The following is a 6,369-nucleotide window of genomic DNA, read 5'->3' on the forward strand; positions in this document are numbered from 1 at the left end:
CTTCTCTTTATACTCATCTGTATTTTTTACAAAGATTATTGATTTCTTTAATATTTAGAAAATTGCTAATTAAACACAAAATGTTTATGTATAGCCTTTTCAAATGGCCTTCCTTGTCTCTCTGATTCACTGGAGTTTGTACCTATTCATTCAATAAGTAATGAATACCTGTCGTGTTCAAGGTCCTGTGCTAATGGCTTAGATAGTTTTGCTGTTTTACAAAACCCAAGCCCGTCAGCTCACAGATATTCAGAGTGCCTGCGATGTGTTCATAGCTGCCCGGTAGGAGCTCTGTATCCAATAATGAACAGGAGAGCGTTCTTTCTCCAGGAGCTTATATGCTATAACCATGTAAATGGATAATAAGTCATAGTGTGCAAGACATATGTTATGAAGAACATTTGGGGGTGATATCACAGATAGTGACTAGGAGGGTGGGGCTGCTTTAGCTGAGGGTTTGTGGAAGGCCTCACCTGATGGCCTTCAACCCAAATGTGACTGAGAAGGTCACGTTTGGGTTGAAGCTAAATATTAGGAGAGGCTTTGTGAAGATATGACCTTGAGCAGAAGGAACAGCAGAAGGGAAAGACCCAAGATGAGAGCAACTTGGTTTGTTCGGGGAAAACAACAAAAGTTGGCAGAGTACCGAGAAGGAAGAGATGTAAGCTGAAGCCAGTAGGGCAGCCTTCCAGGCCACGGTACAGCATTCAGATGTTATTCTCTGTTGCAACGAGAGGTTTACGGTAAGTTCTAACTAGAGAAGTGATGTTGCCTCGTTTGCATTTGAGAAAGAGTCCTGCTGACTTCTGGGTTAACAGTTAATTTGGGGGAGGCAGAAGTGGTGGCCAGATGCTATTGAGGACACAGCTAGAAGTTGCTGCCTAAGGATGATAGTGGAGGAGAGATACTAAAAACTTAAAATGGGAGAATGACAGATATTCCTGGGTTCCAAAATCACTGCGGACAATGACCATGAAATTAAAAGACTCTTGCTCCTTGAAAGAAAAGCGATGGCAAACGTAGACAGCATATTCAAAAGCAGAGACGTCACCTTGCCAACAAAGGTATGTGTGGTCAGAACTACGGTTTTTCCAGTAGTCATGTACGGATGTGAGAGTTGGACCATAAGGAAGGCTGAGCGCCAAAGAATTGATGCTTTCAATCTGTGGTGCTGGAGAAGACTCTTGAGAATCCCTTGGACAGCAAGAAGATCAAACCAGTCCATCCTAAAGGAAATCAGCTCTGAATATTCATTGGAAGGTCTCATGCTGCAATACTTTGATCACCTGATGCAAAGAGCCGACTCATTAGAAAAGACCCTTATGCTAGGAAAGATTGAAAGCAGGAGGAGAAGGGCCGACAGAGGATGAGATGGTTGGATGGCATCACGGCTCAATGGACATGAGTTTAAGCAAACTCTGGGAGACGGTGAAGGACTAGGAATCCTGGTGTGCTGCAGTGCATGGGGTCACAAAGAGTCAGACATGATTTAGCAACTGAACAACAACAACCTCCTGGTTGGAACAACAACACCAAAAAAAGTGCTTTACCATTGTATAGCTACTCTTCTGTTTGAACTTTTGTCAGAGTGTGGCTGAGATTGCTGTCATCTCGTGGTATCCTTTCTCTTCTACTTTTGTATGAACTCCCTGAGTTCTAGGTAGACACATGTCTATTGGGTTGTCAACTACATATCCCAGTTTTCCTTGTTACTGGGAGGGACCTTGACCATTTAGACCATCGGGAAATGAAGTAATGTATGCTCAGCCTAGATTATCTCAAGGACACAGCCCTTGGTAAACTCGTCACTCTTCCCTTGGGCTGAAACTCAGACGTGGCTCAGCAGGGCGTGACCCCAGGGCATGAGAACATCACCCTAGTGCATACCATGCAGCACCAGCTGCGAGGACAGACTTCCCTGAATGACCTCATGGGACAGCCCTCTGTCTGGCCTCAGCGCTTGCCTTCAATCTGTATCACATGAGCAAAAGAAACTTTTTTCTTCTTAGAGCTCTTCTGAATTCTAGGGCGTTTTGGTTAGAACCGTTTATATCCCATACCTTCAGTAAATGGGGAGCTTTGGGGAAGCCAAAAGAAGTATTTACAGCAGAGAAATCAGGGAATGGCATATGTCTTTGGGCTGATTAGTGCCCTCTTGTTTGGAATAGGAAAAAAGCATAACCAAATGAGAAAAACTATATATAGATACTAATCTACTGCATCTACTCCAAAGCCCTAGGGCTATACCCAAGCCTTGGGAGAGTTCTGACCCCCCCAGCTAAGATTTAGGGTGAGTAATAAAGGAACATTCTGGTCATGAACTCTTTATAAAATTGTTTGTGATAAACTGATTTAAAAAAAAGAAACAAAAATAAAACAGGCTTGTTTTCTTTACCAGGTATTTTAAAGAAACTTTACATTTTGAATTAATTATTCCAAGTGAAGAAGTATGTATAGATGACACATAAATGGAAAATACACCAAGTTCTATATCAATGGAGCACGTTTCCACACAACCCTTATTCCTGCATCTGTACTGGGTGGCTGCAGCCAGCTGTTGTCATCTGGTTACAGGGTACCTTAATTTGGAACCTTACTATTTTTTTTTTAAAGCCTATATCAAGATTATGAAGCTTTACACGCACACAAAGTGAATTAAGTAACACTGATATTACATTAGGTAAGAAATACTCTTCAACATGGAAGAAACACAAGCTCCCTTAGAGGGTTTTTTGAGAATTAAAAAAGAGAATATACGTTAAGCAGCCAGCAAAAAATGTTGTTGTTAGTTTCTCCCTTTCCTATACATACTAAATTATTTGGCTTTCAAATTCCAACATACTCTGAAATCTGCCATGAATCCCTGAAAGAATGATCATTCCCAGTAAACTGGTAATTTGGCTTTTCTACATTTCTCAGTATAGGATTGGAGTGAAAGGTGGGAGGCAAGGGACACTAACATTTATGGAGCATCTACCTTGTGGACACTTTAGGTTGGTTATTTCCTCTGATTCTCATAATTCAATGTGGTGACACCATCATTCTTTTTTTGTAAATTATTAAAGTGTAGTTAATTTACAATACTGTATCATTTCAGGTGTACAGCAAAGTGATTCGGTTATATTTTTCACATTATATTCCATTAAAAATTATTATAAGATAATGATTATAGTTCCCTGTGCTCTTCAGTAGGTCTTTGTTGCTTATTTATTTATTTTATTTTATGTGTAGTTGTTTGTATCTGTTAATCTCATACTTAAAAAAGTGTTTTTTAATTTTTATTGGAATATAGTTGATTTACAATATTGTGTTAGTTTCCCGTGTACAGCAAAGTGAATCAGTTACATATATATGTAATATATGTGTGTAATTTATGTATACACACACACACATATATCCACTCTTGCAGATTATTTTCCCATATAGATCATTACAGAGTATTGAGTAGAGTTTCCTATGCTCTACAATAGGTCCTTATTGGTTATCTATTTTATATATAGTAGTGTGTATATTGGAGAAGGCAATGGCACCCCACTCCAGTACTCTTGCCTAGAATATCCCATGGATGGAGGAGCCTGGTAGGCTGCAGTCCATGGGGTCGCGAAGAGTCGGACACGACTGAGTGACTTCCCTTTCACTTTTCACTTTCATGCATTGGAGAAGGAAATGGCAACCCACTCCAGTGTTCTTGCCTGGAGAATCCCAGGGACGGGGGAGCCTGGTGGGCTGCCGTCTATGGGGTCGCACAGAGTTGGACACGACTGAAGTAACTTAGCAGTAGAAGCAGCAGCAGTGTGTATATGGTGAGGAGGGCATGGCAACCTACTCCAGTATTCTTACTTGGAGAATCCCCATGGACAGAGGAGCCTGGCGGGCTGCAGACCAGGGGGTTGCAAAGAGTCGGGCACAACTGAGCGTCTAAGCACAGCACAGCACAGCACAGTATGTATATGGCAGTTTCACTCTCCTAGTTTACCCCCTGCTTTCCTGCTGATGACCGTGTTTGTTGTTTATGTATGTAACTGTTTCTATTTTGTAAATAAGTTCATTTTTACTTTTTTTAGATTCCACATATAAGCAATATCATATCCCATACTTTTTAATTTGTCCCTTCCTTCCTCCTCCCTCCCTCTCTTTCCTTTTCTTTTCCTTTCCTCTCTTTTTCTATGTCTCTGAGTCTGTTTCTGTTTTGTTTATACATTTATTTGTATTATTTTTTAGATTCAAAATATATGTGATATCTTATTTATCTTTCTCTGAGTTGCTTCACTAAGTATAATACTCTCTGTGTTCATCCATGTTGCTGCAAATGGCAATATTTCATTGTTTTTATGGCTGAGTAATATTCCATTGTGTATGTATATATTTTTATATATTTATATATATATATGCTACATCTTCTTAATCCAGTGATCTGTTGATGGGCACTTGGATTGTTTCTGTGTCTTGGCTATTGTCAGTGGTGCCACTATAAAAACTGGTGTGCATTTATCTTTTTTAATTAGAGTTTTTGTTTTTCCCAGATATATACCAGGACTAGGATTGCTGGATTGTATTATAGCTCTGTTTTTAGTATTTTGAGGAATCTCTATACTGTTCTCCATAGTGGCTGCACCGGTTTACATTCCCTCCAACAGTGTAGGAGGACTCCCTTTTCTTCACACGCTCTCCAGCAGTTATTATTTGTAGGCTCTTCAATGATGGCCATTCTGACCAGTGTGAGGAGCTATCTCATTGTAGCTTTGATTTGCATTTCTGTAATAATTCGTGATGTCAAGCATCTCTTCATGTGTGTGTTGGGCATCTGTATGTCTTCTTTGGAAAAATGTCTGTTTAGGTCTTCTACTCATTTTTTAATCAGGTTGTTTGTATTTTCAATATTGTACTGTATGCACTGTCTGTATATTTGGAATATTAAGTTCTTGTTGGTAGCATCATTTGCAAATACTTTCTTCCATCCCCCAGGTTTTTTCATTTTTTTGATGAATTTCCTTTGTTGTGCGAAAGCTTTTAAATTTGATTAGGTCCCACTTGCTTATTTTTGCTTTTATTTGTTTTGCCTTGGGAGACTGCTCAAAGAAAATATTGCTACAATTTATGTCAGACTGTTAAACGCCAGTTCCTCTTTTGACAGTAAAGAAACCTGCTTTGACAGAGGTTAATAAATTCCTTGAAGTGAAGTAAAGTGAAGTGAAGTGAAGTCGCTCAGTCGTGTCCGACTCTTTGCAACCCCATGGACAGCAGCCTACCAGGCTCCGCCGTCCATGGGATTTTCCAGGCAAGAATACTAGAGTGGGCTGCCATTTCCTTCTCCAGGGGATCTTCCCAACCCAGGGATCAAACCCCGGTCTCCTGCATTGCAGACAGATGCTTTACCCGTCTGAGCCACCAGGGAAGCCTATCATATAACTGATAACTGGTTGTTAGTCATTGAGCTAAAATTCAAACCCAAAGCTATGTGGCTCCAAAGCTTACCTTTCTGGCTGCACCTCTGGAGTGTCTGAGCCTCACAGTGCCCAGAATGCAGGGTTGTATGCACCAGTCCCAAACGTGGTAGTAGACCCCAAAACCACTGTCTACTCTCAATTTTCTTTTTTAATCCCAGGCACAATTAATCATTTTCTCCTCTGTATTCCCATGTGACATCTTTAAATTTTTTAAAATTCTATTTATATGTATTTACTTTGGGTGTGCTGGGTCTTCGTTGCTGCGCAGGCTTTTCTCTGGTTGTGGCGAGTGGGAGCTGCTGTCTGGTTGCAGTGTGTGGGCTTCTTTTGCGGTGGCTGTTCTTCCCGTGGAACATGAGCTCTAGGGCATGCGGCCTTCAGCAGTCCCAGCTCCCAGGTTCCAGAGCACAGTCTCAACGCAGTGGCAAAGGGGCTTAGTTGCTCCTTGGCATGTAAGATCTTCCTGGATCATGGACTGAACCTGTGTCTCCTGCATTGGCAGGTGGATTCTTTACTGCTGAGCCACCAGGGAAGCCCCCGTTTAACATCTTATATATCTTATATGTAGAATAATTACTGGTTTACAGACCTATTAATGGTTGCCTCCCATGGATTGACAGCTTTACATCAAACATTTAGGCGAATATTTTGACATCTGTGTATTCTTCGTGTCTCATTCAATACCTGCAGATAGCAGGTACCTAATGAATGTTTCGGAGAAGGCAATGGCAACCCACTCCAGGACTCTTGCCTGGAAAATCCCATGGGTGGAGGAGCCTGGTGGGCTGCAGTCCACGGGGTCGCACAGAGTCGGAAACGACTGAAGTGACTTAGCAGCAGCAGCAATGAATGTTTGCTGAAGCATCAACAGATTCCCCAACAGCAATAATGTATTATCATCCAGCTGTCCATGACCAGTCTC

The sequence above is a fragment of the Bos taurus genome, chromosome 2 (genome assembly GCF_002263795.3).
Source record: "Bos taurus isolate L1 Dominette 01449 registration number 42190680 breed Hereford chromosome 2, ARS-UCD2.0, whole genome shotgun sequence".
NCBI lineage: Eukaryota > Metazoa > Chordata > Mammalia > Artiodactyla > Bovidae > Bos > Bos taurus.